Consider the following 14409-nt stretch of genomic DNA (forward strand, 5'->3'; position numbering starts at 1 on the left):
GAGCTGAAACTTCCAGTCCCATTCTGCAGCAATGCCTTGATGCTATTTCTGCATTGATGCTTTGTGACGAGCTCCAGGCAAGATTGGAAATTGCTCCCTGCTAACTCAGCACCAGACACTGGGGCAGACGACTCCTCGTCCCGCCCCACGCACGTTAGGGACTGCAGTCGGGGCTGGGGCACCAAAACGAGGCCTTCTCCTACTGGAGCCAAACTCATCTAGGCTGGATGTGACTCGAGCTGCACTGAGCATGGGAGCGGAATGAGCAAGGGAGCGCGTGCTGGTAAAGTCAATTTTGGGACCATAGTTGGGAGCCAACTGGAGGAGCAGCACAAAAACCAAACATAAGCACGGGGAACGGATTCTTCTCTGATTGGGGGGAAGGGATCTTTCCAGCCTGGAGTGGAGATACACTGGCAGAACACTGAGGGAATCCTGGGCTAACCGAATTCCCATCTCCTTGCAGAGGATTGTCTTGAAATTTACACAAGGAATTTAACAAGCAAGCAGTTTGTGTTTTAGCTGCAAGCTGCAGGGGTTGACCTCATTACCACCGGTACCAAGAGCAGCCCTGGGACCCTCATGTGACAGGAACTCAGGGTAAATGAAACTGGGGCTCTCATGCCTTGGCTGCTCAATTCCGGCACCGAGCGAGTTGCACAGGCAGCTGTGGTGTTAGCAATAAATTGCACCCACCAGCCCCCCATCGGTTTGCAGATGAATCAGCATTGCTCTGCAAGGAGCCAGGCAGGGGAGAACGAAGATCAGCGCTTCCCCGCCTAGAACAGTCTAATCAGATCAAACCCGGGAGATGCTGGGCCGCATCCACCCGTATGCTCCAGCTGTTTGCACCACTCCAGTGACACACAGCAGCTGGAAATCCATCTTAACCGGCCAGTTAAACTGCATATATGGCTGTTTTGCATCACAGAGGCGTGCAAGGGAGCTATGCGGTGAGCCTGGCATGGGGGGAATCCTGCAGCTGGCAGAGGATCAGCTCTATAACACCCCACTCTGCCACCCTATGGAGGCAGCCAGTCTAAGCCAGTAGAGGGCTGCTCTAAATTATGCCAAGGGCAAAATCAGCCTCCAGCTGCCCTGGAAATTGGGGGAGCATAAAAGTAGTTTAAATCACCTATGCCTCCTCTGCTGTGTCAAGCAGAGCTGAGGCAGAGCAGAGGATCTAGTCCCCGCTATTATACCCAGCCCTTGGGCAGAGGTATTGGGGGTAGAGGACAACGCCGTGTGCCTGCTTCTCCACCTTGCGTCACCTGCAAGCCAAAGCGCAGTCTGGGCCCCCATGTGTAAGGCACCCAAAGGGTTAATGAGCCACATTCAGCTCCTCTGGGACAACTGACACACAGGCTTTATCAGACCCACCGTCTGCTAGCAGCCCTCCAGGGAGCAGGCTGTGAACCATGGGGGCATCGCTCCAAAACAGTCACGGTTCTGGGCTGCAAGTCATCCCCTCTTTCACACTTTAAATCACACCTCTTGCAGTGGCTCAGAAATACCACCTCAGTTTCCCCTTCAAGCTGAACAGGTGCAGCCCCCACGGGTAGCTCTGAGTCACATAGGCACCCCAGAGGTGGTTGCTCAGAAGGGAAGGGGCTGCCTGCTGGTAATTCCTGAGTTATTCTGGTCTCAGAGTGGGGGTATGGTGTTTTCACTTTCTCCCCAAATGCACTCAGGTTTCAGCCCTGATCCTGGCCGCAGCCAGTCAGGAGATTTACACCTTCACGCTTCACCTCCCCAGCAAACCCCACGCTAGTTTCTGCTGTGCTTAAGTCCCCATGTTATTCTGACAACCCGATAACCAGAACAGAAAGCACTGGCTCATATCGGGATGTCTGTCGCTGCCCAAATCAGTCACGCGCCCGATCCTTGGGAGAAACTTCGCCACGTGTACTGATCACTTCGTTCCAGGAGGCACGTCTTCCCCTGCCAAGCAAGAGTTATCCCCTTGTGTAAGCACCCTGGTCCCTTTTAGATCTGCCACCAGGCCAGGTGGATGCAAAACTAAATCAGTGCGGAGATGATGATGATGAAAGTACAAGCGGAACTTCATTTCTAGACACTGAAGTTTAAGGAGCATCCATGCATCAAAGCGGCGGTTCCCAACCTTTCTGGCTCAAGGTCCAGTTATCATTTTTACAACCCTGAAGGGCCACCAGTAGCTCCCCCTCCCCTCACTGCAGCCAGACGGGAGGAGTTCAGCAACGAGGCTGCCTCCTCACTGATCTCCCGTCCCCCTGGCTCCAGCAGGAAAACCACATGTGGCCTGTAGCTCTGCGTGCTCCACCTGGGTCCCTAGGTAGTGGCTCCCTTCTGCAGCCAGGGGGACGGAGATCAGTGCTCCCCTCGGCTCCAGCAGGGACCCCAGCGCCTATCGACCTAGGCAGTGCTCTTTGCCATGCTCCCTGCTACAGCCAGGGGGAGGGCAGCGCTGATCTCCTGTCCCCTTGAATGCAGTAAGGAGCCTGCACCGGTATCATAGCCCCGCAGCAACGCGCTTCGCCTGGCTCCTTAGGCAGCGGCTCCTTTCTGCAGCCAGTGGGAAGCGAGCAGCGGGCCACTTTGAAAGACCCCACGAGCCACTTTTGGACCCCGGGCCACAGTTTGGGAACATTGCCATAAAGGGGGGAAGCCTCCATTCTGATCACAATCCAAAGCTGGGGAGGAAGGTACATGTGTATGAGCAGGCAGTGACCTCGAAGACCATGCGGTGGAGTACGTCTCTATATGCAGAGACAGGCTAGCCCCCAGGACAAGTTACAGCACTGATGTACTGCCCCTTGTCCGTTACCTTTGGTTATTTGGCTGGAACGCAGATCAGAGCCATGCTTGGTTGGTTCCCCCACTGCACAGCACCACATGCTCCATCAGCACCACATGTTCCAGGAAGGCAGTACCTGGCCAACAAGAAGGACAAACTGAACCTGGGAAATGCTTTGAAATTAGAATCAACTACCCCTCTTGAGAGCAAACACAAAGTGGAAAGCTCTGCAGACGTAGCTGGCAAATTCCCATGAAACAAGGTTCTCTGTAGTTATCCCAATATACCCTTGGCTTCTTTCCAACACCTCTCTTCTTGACATGATGTCTGCCTCCTGATATCAACAGCGCCTTCCTCCCACCACTCCCCGATCCTATCACACCTCCAACCCCAGAAATTGGGATGGGCCTGGATTCATCAGTGCACAAAGGAATGTAGGAGTCACGTTGGACTGTAGGGGTGGCAAGAACTGTCAACACACCATATCAACCAACAGCGCCAGCAGGCAGTAAGTTCAAACAACGATTCTGCTGTTTCATCAGCTAACAATCCGTAGGGAGGAGAGATCACAGCAGGGTTAACACTGAGATCATGGGAGCAGCTGTTGATTACAAACCCATTTAGGAAATGAGTCTTTCAGGAGAAATCCTGCTCTCGTGTGAGCAGGATTAAAAGAAAAATATCCTGAAAGAGAGAATCTGGTAATAATAAATATAAAGCAAGTTCCCCCAGCCAGCCAACTATTGCCTTATGTTTGCCCTCCCCATAAAGTTACTAAATGGATTGTTACAGGCCTTTATTATTTATTAGTGGGCCAACCAAGAGGGCCCAATTATGCTAGATGCTATACAAACACAGTCCATAGGCCAAAGAGCTTACAGTGTAAACTGACAAGCTAGACAAAAGGCTGGGGAAAAGGATAGAGAGCTGGTTGATTTTTTTTTTCCTCCCCAAATTAAAAAAAATAGCATATATTCAAAGCTGAAAACTTTGGCAAAATCTTTTTGATGCCAATGAGATGTCTTGATTGCATGATAACTTAAATTGAATTTGGGGGGCGGGGTTTGGGGTGCTTTATTTTTTTCTAAAATTTTTTTTTTTTGCTTTTTCTATATGCTTTTCATGTTTGGTTTGCGAATCATTGCTGTGGGTTTTCCAGACTCCTTGTTTGTATGAGCATGCACATAAATATTTGATAGGCTTACTCTTGCTCTGTCTCATGAATGGGGGCGGCGGGGAAGGGGTCTTCTCAGTTTGGAAAGTTTTCAGCAACCACCATAAAAAAAAAAAAAAAAAAACGGTAAAACCAAAAAGGTATTTCTATTGTCAAAACTTTGACGTGGAAACACTTAATATTTTTTAATTTCTTTTTCAAAAAAGAAAAAGGTGTGGGTGTTGAGGGGGAAGGGGGGGGGAGAGAACTCAACTAACTCTAGATGTTGCAAAAAACAACAAAACAGCATTACCGTAGTGCCTGGAACCCTAATCATGGTCCAAGACCTGATTCTGTTAGATCCTATACAAACACAGAACAAAAAAGACAAGAGTGATGGCTTGCAAACATCATGGTTTTACTTATGGAAGCAGCCCCTTGACTCCAGTGGGACTACTCACATGGTTATGGGGTTCAGGATTGTTGCATGTCTCACACACATGCCCAGAACTATCTGTATGTCCTTCCTCAAAGCAGTGGAATCCTATTATAAAAGATTATTCACACCATCTCCATTTGGATGTCTGGCTGAATAGTCACTGGATTCAACCCCATAAAGCAGGGACCCTCGTGTGGAGGGGAACAGGAACAAAACCACAATCTTGCAAGTGCCACAAGACATTGTAAGTAGAAACCTACCCTTCCTTCCCCCACCCCAGATCTTAGCACTCCTCAACTCTGGGGAAATTGGATGGAGAGCTGGACTTTGTGGTTCTGACCCATGTATCGTGTTTCTGCTGAGGCAGGTCAGTCCGGCTGGAATCAGTTCTACCCCATCTTCCCTCAAGAAGCTACATCACGGGGATAATGTGCAACTGCACAGCTCCCGTGAGAGCCAAGGGGAGTGGGGCCCTTTAAGAAAGCATGCAGCACGTACTCCCCTCTAGGACTGCTCAGCTCCTCTGGCTGGAAGAGACATGGCAGCAGGATCGTGGATCTGCCCTTCACTGCCCTTTCCAACCCCCTTGGGGTGGCTAATGATGGCAGAAACATTGGTCCTGCAGATTCCTTGCACTGCCAGAGTGCAGGGACCCGCATTGCCCCAGCCCTATCCACTGGAGGACAGGAGCCCCTTGGGTCCGCTCCCCCTTCTGAGCAGGTGCATGGGCCAGGCACCGCCTTTACCGACACCTCAGTGGAAATCACCATTTCCTACATTGGCAAGACTCAAAGTGATTTCCGGCTGATCTGGCCCAATTCTCCCTGCTCATCATAAGCGGGAGGAATCAGAGGCAGCAAGGAGGCGTGGCTGGGGGTAGAGACTGCGTGATCAACAGAGCCAAATGCACATTACAAGTGAGGGTTATTAAAGCTGAATATGGACCTGTGCACATCACCTGTCTTCCTGACAGGTGCCTAGGGCAGGTCTTTTAGGCCTGGTCTACAGCGAAAACTTAGGTCAATGTAGCTATGTCACGCAAGGGTGTGAAAAATTCACACCCTCTGAGAGATCTAGGTCAGTCCACCTAAGCCACAGCATACACACCACTAGGTCAACAGAAGAGTTCTTCTGTCAATTTGCCCATCATCCCTCGAGGGGGTGGCTTTGCTACAGCCATGGAAGAGCCAGTTCCGTCACTGTAGCAAGTGCCTACACCCCAAGGCTGCAGCGGCACAGTGTAGCACTTGTAGTGTAGACGTACCCTTAGTGGAAGAGGAGTGCTCCTGAGAACAGCCAGCATGGTTTGGATTATGACAGGGGACCGAGGAGCCAGCCAATTCTGTTCTCTGAATAGCTGGCAGGTTAGCCTCACACGCCACCCCAGGTCTGGAAAGCCGATCTTCACATTCAGCAAGCGCACAAAGTGAAATTTGCCCTGAAGTCACTTGCAGATATGAAATAAGGTTCCCAGGCTGGCCAGTCGTACACACCTGCCAGACCTCCCACGTTGCCAGGAAGACTCCCTCGCACTGGATTAATTGGAGGATAATTAAGCCTCTCCCCATCGCAAGGAAGAATTTGAAGGTACGTCTATGCTGTGGTAAAAGACTCATGGCGCGGCCGGCCCAGATCAGCTGACTCAAGCTGCAGGGCTCTAAAATTGCATTGTAGATGTTCAGGCTCAGGCTGGAGCCTGGACTCTGAGACCCTGCGAGGCCTAACCCTGAACATCCACAATGCAATTTGTAGCCCCCTCAGCCCAAGACCTGCAAGCCCAAGTCAGCTGATCCGGGCTCTGAGATTCGGTGCCACGGGTTTTTTTTAATTGCAGCGTAGACGTAGCTTTAACATCTCTGCCAGGATTTTAGGAAACCTCCCTCATTCCAACAGTCACCATTTTACCCTCTTGGATCACGTATGCAGAAAACTCGTGTGGAGAGCCAACGGGAGGCCTTAAGACCTTATTAAATCCCATTTAAAATAGAGTTTAAGTGACGCATGGGCCACATCCCCTCCCACTGCACAGATGTGAATTTCATCCATGCTTGATTACGGAGGACATAGTATATTACACAATGGTTATGATAATCGGGTCTAGAAACATCCATGGGCCCCACGTCATTGTTAATTCCCAGGTAATGTCCTGTACTGAGATAATTATTACTCCTGTGGGAATAAAAACAAATCAGGCAGTGTCTGATAGGCAAAGCAGGTTCTCTTAGTTCATACAGGGTGTGAAGGTCCTTTTCATTACCCAAACCCTATCCTTGTTTCATCCCAACCCCCCACACCTCCTCAGCTGTCTTGTAAACAGAGAAAGGCCAAGCTCATCTCCAGGTGCAGATCTTAATTTGAGGCTCAAAGCTAGTCTTCCAAACCGAGCCATTCCCATGCTGTGACTAACAAAGGATGATTCATGTGGTGATTTGAGCTCCTACACGAGGTAGGAAGCTGTTCTCTAGGTTTTAACTGTGGAGTAAGTGAAACACACAGCAGAACATTGGGTCTTAGGGACCGCTCCAAACCGCATCTGCACTAGAGGAATCATTTCCTATCACATCAGCATCTCTTCTTTGTCTTCTCTCTTTCAGTTTAACTATGGTTTCTATAATACACACGCAATTGCGTCACTGCTTCGTCCATGTAATTATCACAGCTGCACATGCAACCTGGGCACCTGCACGCACACGTGATTGCATGGACACGTCACAGGTCAGCTGGGAAAGTGACCACAGTTGTGGGAACGGTCTGCAGAGCAAATCTACCATTAACTGCTCTGGTGCTGGATCAGGCCTTAAACATCAGTGTGTGGTTAGACTTGTGACCATTTTCACACATCCAACTGCACGCACACATTTCTGAAATCCCACGGTCAGTTACTGGGCTGCCTGCTCCTCTGGTCTCAGAGCATCCAGGTCAGGAGCTCAGCCTCTGGCCTTCACCCCTCTGGTGATTCCTCCCCTCTTAGACCAGGGCCCAGTACGCTACCCCCCTGTGCTCGCCACTTTGCGCTCTACAGGCTTGATCGGGTTTCAGGCAGAAGCGTTTCCTCCCTGTGAACAGTGATCTAACCCCTGATCCTCAAAAGATATTTACTTCCAACTTGCATTGATTTCAGTGGACGTTAGGAAGCTAGTGAAGCTGAGCCATAGTGAATGAATGGCCTTCTTGGGGGGAGGAGGGGGGAGAATCAAATCTCATTATTGAGCAGTTAGAACAAAGCAGCGGAGGAAAAAGATTTTAAAAAACAACAGGCAGCCTGCTCGCCTATGTAGTGAAACAAGATTAGACGAAGCTACAAGTGAGAGAGGCTTTCCCGTTACCTGACGAGAACCAGCTTACGGTTCTCCTGTCCTAGCAAGTCTGATCCTCCTGTGAATCCCCCAGTCACCCCTCTGCTGCGCTTCCCCCATTGCTTGTCTATGTCTCTCTCAGAATGGTTCTCCTAGACCCACCCTATTCAAATTCCCCCGCCCCCACCCAGCAGGAACAGCCAGCAGGGCCCATCCAGGAAACTGCCCGAGAGAGAGATACCTCTTCAGTCTCAGTGGCTTATAATCAGCAGCCTGACAGCTGTCTTACCGCCCCCCTCCCCCCGTTGATGCTGTCTGAGCTGATTAGAAGCCAAACACAAAGAGTTGGGGCCGTATTTCACACCCACCTTCAAGGCTTATATGGTTAAAACGTGAATGGAGTAAAGGGGAAGTGCCACTCCAAACAGCATCACTTAACTAGAAACAGATAGTTTAAAAAAAAAAAAAAAAAGGAGAAATAGAAGGGAAGAGAGGAAATACAAACAGGGAAGAGAGGAGAGACCACCCCCACAGAGAAAGAAGGAAGTTTTTCTTTGCATGTTTATATTTTCTTTTATTTAATAAGAGGCTTTCCAGCCAACACAGAGCTCCACAAGTCAAGTCATTTATAGTAAGTGACCGCAATTCCCAGGAACAAGTGGCTGTCTGCCTTCCATCCCAGCACATATCTGACTGCTACACTCAGAAGGGGACATGGGAACAGGCATTTTATACACTCACATCCTGGCCCCTGTGAGCTAAGGGCAGACGTATATCAAAGGGAACCTAAACCATTGTTGTTTGTACCGCCTTCCTGCCTCCTCCGCACAGAAATTAGAGTTATCTGATTCCCGGAGTCCAAGGCCAAAGTCAGAAGAACTGGAATAGCGTACACCTCCTGGCCTGCTTATAGTTTAGGTTACAGTAATGTAGGCCTCTCAAGTTCCTCTAAGCTCCGTGAGCCAGGTTGAGAGAGGACATGCAAGGAGATGTAATTACAAGCTGGTAACTAAGGGTGAGAGGCTCAGGCTATCGCAGGAGCCTGTCACTGCCACTGTCACACTGAACAAGCCGTAAAGCTCAGATTTACACAGGGCAGGGTTGTACTGCAAGCCCGGGGTGTGACACACAAGCCCCCCTGGAATCCCGGGTATTTACTGATGTGTCTTGCCCACGCTGAAGCTCTCATTGCCATGGCTTTGCTCCTCTGGGGCCTGAGCTAGCTAGATTAAAGCTAGCGTGGGTAGGTTGACTCGAGCTGCAGCCACAGCAGGTGACTGAGTAACCCCTGCCTTCTTAAAGCAGCGTTCTGTCCCCTCCATGCTGGCTAGACCAGCTAGAGCTTGCTACAGCCTTGGCTAAGAAACACAGGTCTTTGAGCTCATGCATTAAGCTCCAGAGGTCCCAGCTTTGATCCCAGCCAGTGACAACAGGGATCTGTCGCAATTACAAGTGCAGCAGAGGCCATACCTCTTCGATTCCTCTCTGTAGCTGAGCCAGCATCCCTTTCATACAGGGATGGCATTACCTGCTCATCGCACGTGGGGGTCTAGAAGGAATCCCCCCCCCCACACACCCCTCAGGGCATTTTAACAGGGACCCCCGGGGCAAGGTCACCCTCCAAGAAGAGAGGTGGTTATCCCCCCGCAGCCACATTAATGGAGCTATTAATGGGCCTGGCTCCGCCCTTCCTCTCACTCTTTGTATTAGAGATGGGCCCAAGCCAGCACAGTGGCTCCAGTCCCCTCCTGAACTGCTGCAAGTTTGGGTTTAGCTCTGAATGTGGACGGTCTGTCCCATCTTGCTAGAGCCTGAGGATGCCTGTCCCAGTGCGGATCAGAGCATCGCTGTGCTGGGCAGCATGAAATCCCGACTCTTGTTCCGAGACAGATTTAGAGGCCTGTGATTCTTCATACACTGCACAAGGAGGCATGTGATGCCTGGGCCTGCATTATGCAGGGATAGCCCTATGCGCAGCTAGGAAGAGCAGCATCCCTCTGAGCCTTTACTTCGCTATGGAGTAGACCATAGCTTCTCAACCCGTGGGAGTACACGAGACACAGACAGGGGGTATGCAGCCAAAAACCCAGTGAAAGGAGGCAGGCGGCAACCATCGGCTTCTGGGGGAGGCGGGCGGCAGCCACCGGCTTCCTGCCCGGTCCCACCTCCTAGCAGTTGCCTCAGTCCCGGGAAGCCGGGTGGCAGCCACTGGCTTACTGGGACGCTGGACAGCAGCCACCCACGTCCCGCCCGGTCCCAGCTGGGAGCCAAGCTGCAGCCTCCTGCAGCCTGTGAGCTGAGCTCACAGCTCGGTGGCTGCCACCCCTGCCCCAGCTCTGAATCGAGACAGCCTCCCATGCCCTGGCTTGAAGACGGGCAGCAGCTGCCTGCCACCTGCCCACATCGCCGGGTCCCAGCCTGCACGGAAGCCTCCTCCATCTCAGCTCAGAGCAGGTGGCAGTCGCCCACCTCCTGGGCTGGCAGCCAGCTGCCTGCAACTTGCCTAGGTGGCAGCTCCCCTCCCCAGCTCCCAGAAAGCCACGTGGAGAGCCCAGCGACTTGCCCTGTCCTGGAGCCGGGCTCTACCCACAGGCTTACTTGTCAATTGACATCTATGACAGCCCCAGATTTTACCAGTATAAAATCTTAGGAGGGGCCCACAGTGTGATTTGCCCCAGGCCCACCCCCACCCCCCCAGGGACGGCCATGGGGAGTGCTGCTATCCACTCTGGTGGGCCACTTGTGCCTGCTCAGACCTCACAAGTTCCACTTGTGTGAAGAGAACCCCCCTGACCCCACCATCAGGCCATAGTGACTGGCTGGCGTTGACCTTTGCTCCTATATGGAGGAAGGGAAGGGGGGAGAAAAAGCAGGGGTTTTGTGATCTGCTACAGCCACACAGCACTGCACACCTCAGCGCTCTCCTGCTTTACGAGAAGTACAGTCATCCAGCAGTAAAGGGGGACAAGATTGTATTTCTCAGAGTGGAACATGGAGTGTTGGGGTACTCATTAACATTTTCAGAAGTTAAGGGGTACTTGCTACTTAAAAGGTTGAGAAACACTGGAGTAGACAGCCAGACGCTAACATAGCAAAATGCACATAAATGCATAGCTGGCCAACACCCATGATGTAGGCAACTGGATCACCCCACCCTTTTGTTCTCTGGGCTACTTCCTAAGAAAGGTCATCTCATAGACAGTCATCTCTGGGTCCCCTCCCAGCTCCCTAATGGCATCACATCACATGTTTATAGGGGGCCCTTGCCACTGCAGCATAGGCACACACCTCCATACACATAGGTCCCTTGTTTGTTCTGCAGGTGGTCCTGGAGCCCATTCTAGGGCCTCCTAGAATGGGCTCCACAAACCATTAGCTCTTTGGAGGCAGGCACAATCTTTTAGGTGGCATTTATACAGCACCTAGCACAATATTAATTATTAGCCCACACCACCTCCTCTGAAAAACCACTCCTATAGCTCATTATTTTTCTCCCCAAACCAGTAAGTTACACCACTGTAAGAGAGCAGATCCAGTTTTGGGAAAGCATTCAGCCACAACCCCAGTCCAGCCTAGAGACCTTACCTTAGCCAGCACAGAAAAAGAAACAAAAACCAAAACACTAGTTCTACTTCCACCCTGAGCAGCAGGGCCACAGCAGCTCTCAATTGCCTGCATTACCCCTACAAGGGCCAGAACCCAACCCTTTCCTAGTCCATACCTGGAGAGGAGAAGGGGGCCCTCATTTATATTCCCTAACTGGGCATTATCAGTGCCACTCACTTGATGCGGGCCACCTGGGTCACATGATTCCCAGCACCTGTCTGCCAGGCTCTTCTCCAGAACAGGGCAGGCTGCTCCCCGGCCCCTCCGGCTCCTAAAGGGGCAGACAGCTCTTTTAGAACGAGCGAAAGCACTTTTATGCTGGTATAACTGCATCTGCAGTAGGAGGTCTTGGATTATATAGTGATACCAGCAAAACGTCCCTGCTGTACAAACTCCCTTAAATCCCCTCCCAGCAGAAGATAAGGTACTAAAACTAAACCCTGAGGGCTTGTCTACATAGGGAAATTGACCAGAATAGCTACTGCACAATAAGCGTGTACAGCCAAGGAGCCATTCCACAATAGTTATTGTGCTTATTCCGGGATCATTTACCCACAGAGACAAGGCCTAACAAAGCACTTCTCATCTTCAAAGCCCTCTATGGCCATTACCTCACGGAAGTCCACAATAGTTCTGTTACAGGAAAGCACCGTCCTTCCTCTTTACAAATGGGGAAATGGAGGCACAAAGAGGCGACTTGACTTGCCCAAAGGCCATAGAGGAAGCTCGTGCCAGAGCTGGGGTTTTAGTCTAGATTCACCGATCGCACCTGCCTGTACGGAACAGGAATCAAACTGGATGTGTGAAGTCAGTTTGCTGCTCCACGCCCTCATGGCCTCGTTCACCCTGTGGCATCCAGGAAGCAGTGAAACGTTTGCTCGCCCACCTTGCCTTGACTCCCAGAGGCTTTGACTTGGATTGCGTCATCCAGAGTTCCTGGCTGTGTCACAGGCAGTATCAGTCACAGAGCCCATATCCCAGGAGCCTGCATGCATGATTCAGCCTCTGTCACCGGGAAAGTGTCCAGTCACCAACGTGGTACTCCGGGGAACCTTCCTAAAAGCAGGGTGCGGATGGAGTCACACTGGCTCATATCTCAGTTCGCACCCATATTTAGCTCTATCCTACGTTCACCTGTGTTGTCAGCCCCCCTCTTGTCAGTCATTGACATCAGCCAGGCTGACCCTGGAAAGTGAGGTCACAGGAAACGTATAACTAAAAGACCGCCCCCATGCATTTCCCAGCTCCTGCCTCCTCCACCATGTGCTGCTCCGTCCCCAGGGACAAAAAGCTTATCCCATCTTAAATGGTTTGTCATATCCATCGCAACAGCTGTGTATGGAGTTGGGCTGTTTGCCCAGGATCTATGGATGTCCCATTTCCTGAGCATCTCGTCTTCATTAATGAATTTATCTTTACAACAGTCTGGGAGGTAGGGAAGGATTTACAGATTGGGAAACTGAGGCACAGAGCAGCTTGTCCTCGGCCACACTGGGAGTTTGTAGGAGAACTGAGAACAAATCCCAAGTTTCTGGAGTTCTAGGCCCAGATCTCAACTTCTGCCGATTTCAGTGGACATCAGGAACCTCCCCACCTATGAGGAACTGGGCGTTAGCGCCATAATCACAAGAGTTTGCAGCCCCTTCCACCAATCAGCTGTTCCCAGCCAGGAGCCAGTATCACTTCCATTCTCATCTGGAACGAAGCACGCAAGGCTCTGTGAGGCTGACTGCAGCCTTGGCAGGAGGTGGCAGGAGCCGCGACCCGAGACCCTTTGGCTGGCTGTGGCCCTGAAAGAGGGGAAAGGGAAGGCGAGACACTGATGCAGGTCCGGGCCATGGGCAGCAGCACTTTGCAGGCTGCGATCTCGGTGCTGCCCTCAGCCCTGTCCATAACCAGGTCATTAGCTTTCACCAAACAGCCGTGGCTGTAATAACATCCCACGTTTCCAGTGCCCTCCAGGTGAGGAACTCCAAGTACGTGGCAATTATTAACGAGCAGCTCCTCACCACACCCAGGCTGAGCTAGAACATCCGCCATTTGACCAGCAGGGATCTGGGGTGCCGAAATGGGAAGTGAATTGACCAAGGTCGCATAGAAGTCAGTGGCAGAGCAGTGAACAGACCCTACTGCTCTTGATTCCAACCCTTCGCTAAACCACAAGCCCGCCCTCCTTATGACACAAGGGTTTAATTAGAAGGTAGCTCTGCTCTCTCACAGTTTCCCCCAGACAAGGTGACAAATAAAGCCCCTGGGGAAAGGGAGGGGGTTGGCCCGGTACAAACAACCTCTTTCCTGTCCTCACAGAGACCCCCCTCTGCCTCCCCCAGGAAAGAGGAAGCCAGAGAGAGAGACCACAAGGCGATAGTGTTTACTTTCACACTGGAACTGCCGTACCTGGCCTTGGGCTGGAAATAAATTTGTCATTTAAATCCAGTCTCAAAATAGCTGCGGTGGAACCATCGAGTCATTGTCTGCGTGAAGGGGAGAAGTACAGGTTTTTCCTCTTTCATGATCTGCCTTTGCTTTCGCTTCCAAAGTCAACCCTGCAATACCCTCAAAGAAGTGGCTTTGTTCTTTTTTTAGCAATTGCACTGCTCTTTAGTTTACTGTCCGCGTAGGAAATACATGCTTGAGTCATAGACCTCCCCCTTTATTCCACGCCGTCTACGACAGCGGTTCACGAACAAATTCATAGTGGCCCCAGTTATGACAGTTAAAATACTATACTAGCAATAGCCCAGTCTTGTGGGTATTTGGAAATAAAATGTATAATAAAAGAAGCGTTTCAATGTAAAGAATAATATGCACTATTAATAATACCACAAAAGTTACACGGTTATTATTAATTACATACATTTTTTTAAAAAATGTTTGTCATAATAAAATGTATCACAAGAAGACCTTGGTGGCCACGCTTGTCAAGCCCTGATCTAGGGTTTCTTTCTCTTATTACATGAAGGGAACGATACTGCCCCTTATTCTGGCAGCAGATGGTGCCTTAAATAGTCACAAGGAGCCGTGGGGCTGGGATCAATGTAAGCAGCCCCTCAGGAGCCCTAGGAGAGGGGATGTGCCAGGTCAGGTGGGAGCATATCAGGGGCACAAGGAGGGTAGCTGTGACGCTCGCCGTTACAGT

At 51.0% G+C, this 14409-nt stretch overlaps 1 protein-coding gene across 1 annotated transcript in view; it reads right to left on the reverse strand.

Annotated features, from left to right (window-relative positions):
* The window catches only part of LOC137144384 (COMM domain-containing protein 4-like), a 29756-nt gene extending 18378 nt beyond the window's left edge, over positions 1-11378 (reverse strand). Inside the window, exons 1-2 of the mRNA XM_067534658.1 lie at positions 11250-11378; positions 2807-2912 (exon numbers count right to left, since the gene is read on the reverse strand). The gene's annotated coding sequence lies outside the window, so the exon portion shown is untranslated. The remainder of the gene's footprint in view (positions 1-2806; positions 2913-11249) is intronic.
* Positions 11379-14409: the final 3031 nt, after the last annotated feature.

Source organism: Emydura macquarii, unplaced genomic scaffold (assembly GCF_026122565.2).
Source record: "Emydura macquarii macquarii isolate MOO-44397 ecotype Brisbane River unplaced genomic scaffold, CSIRO-AGI_Emac_v2 contig_3451, whole genome shotgun sequence".
Taxonomy (NCBI): Eukaryota; Metazoa; Chordata; order Testudines; family Chelidae; genus Emydura; species Emydura macquarii.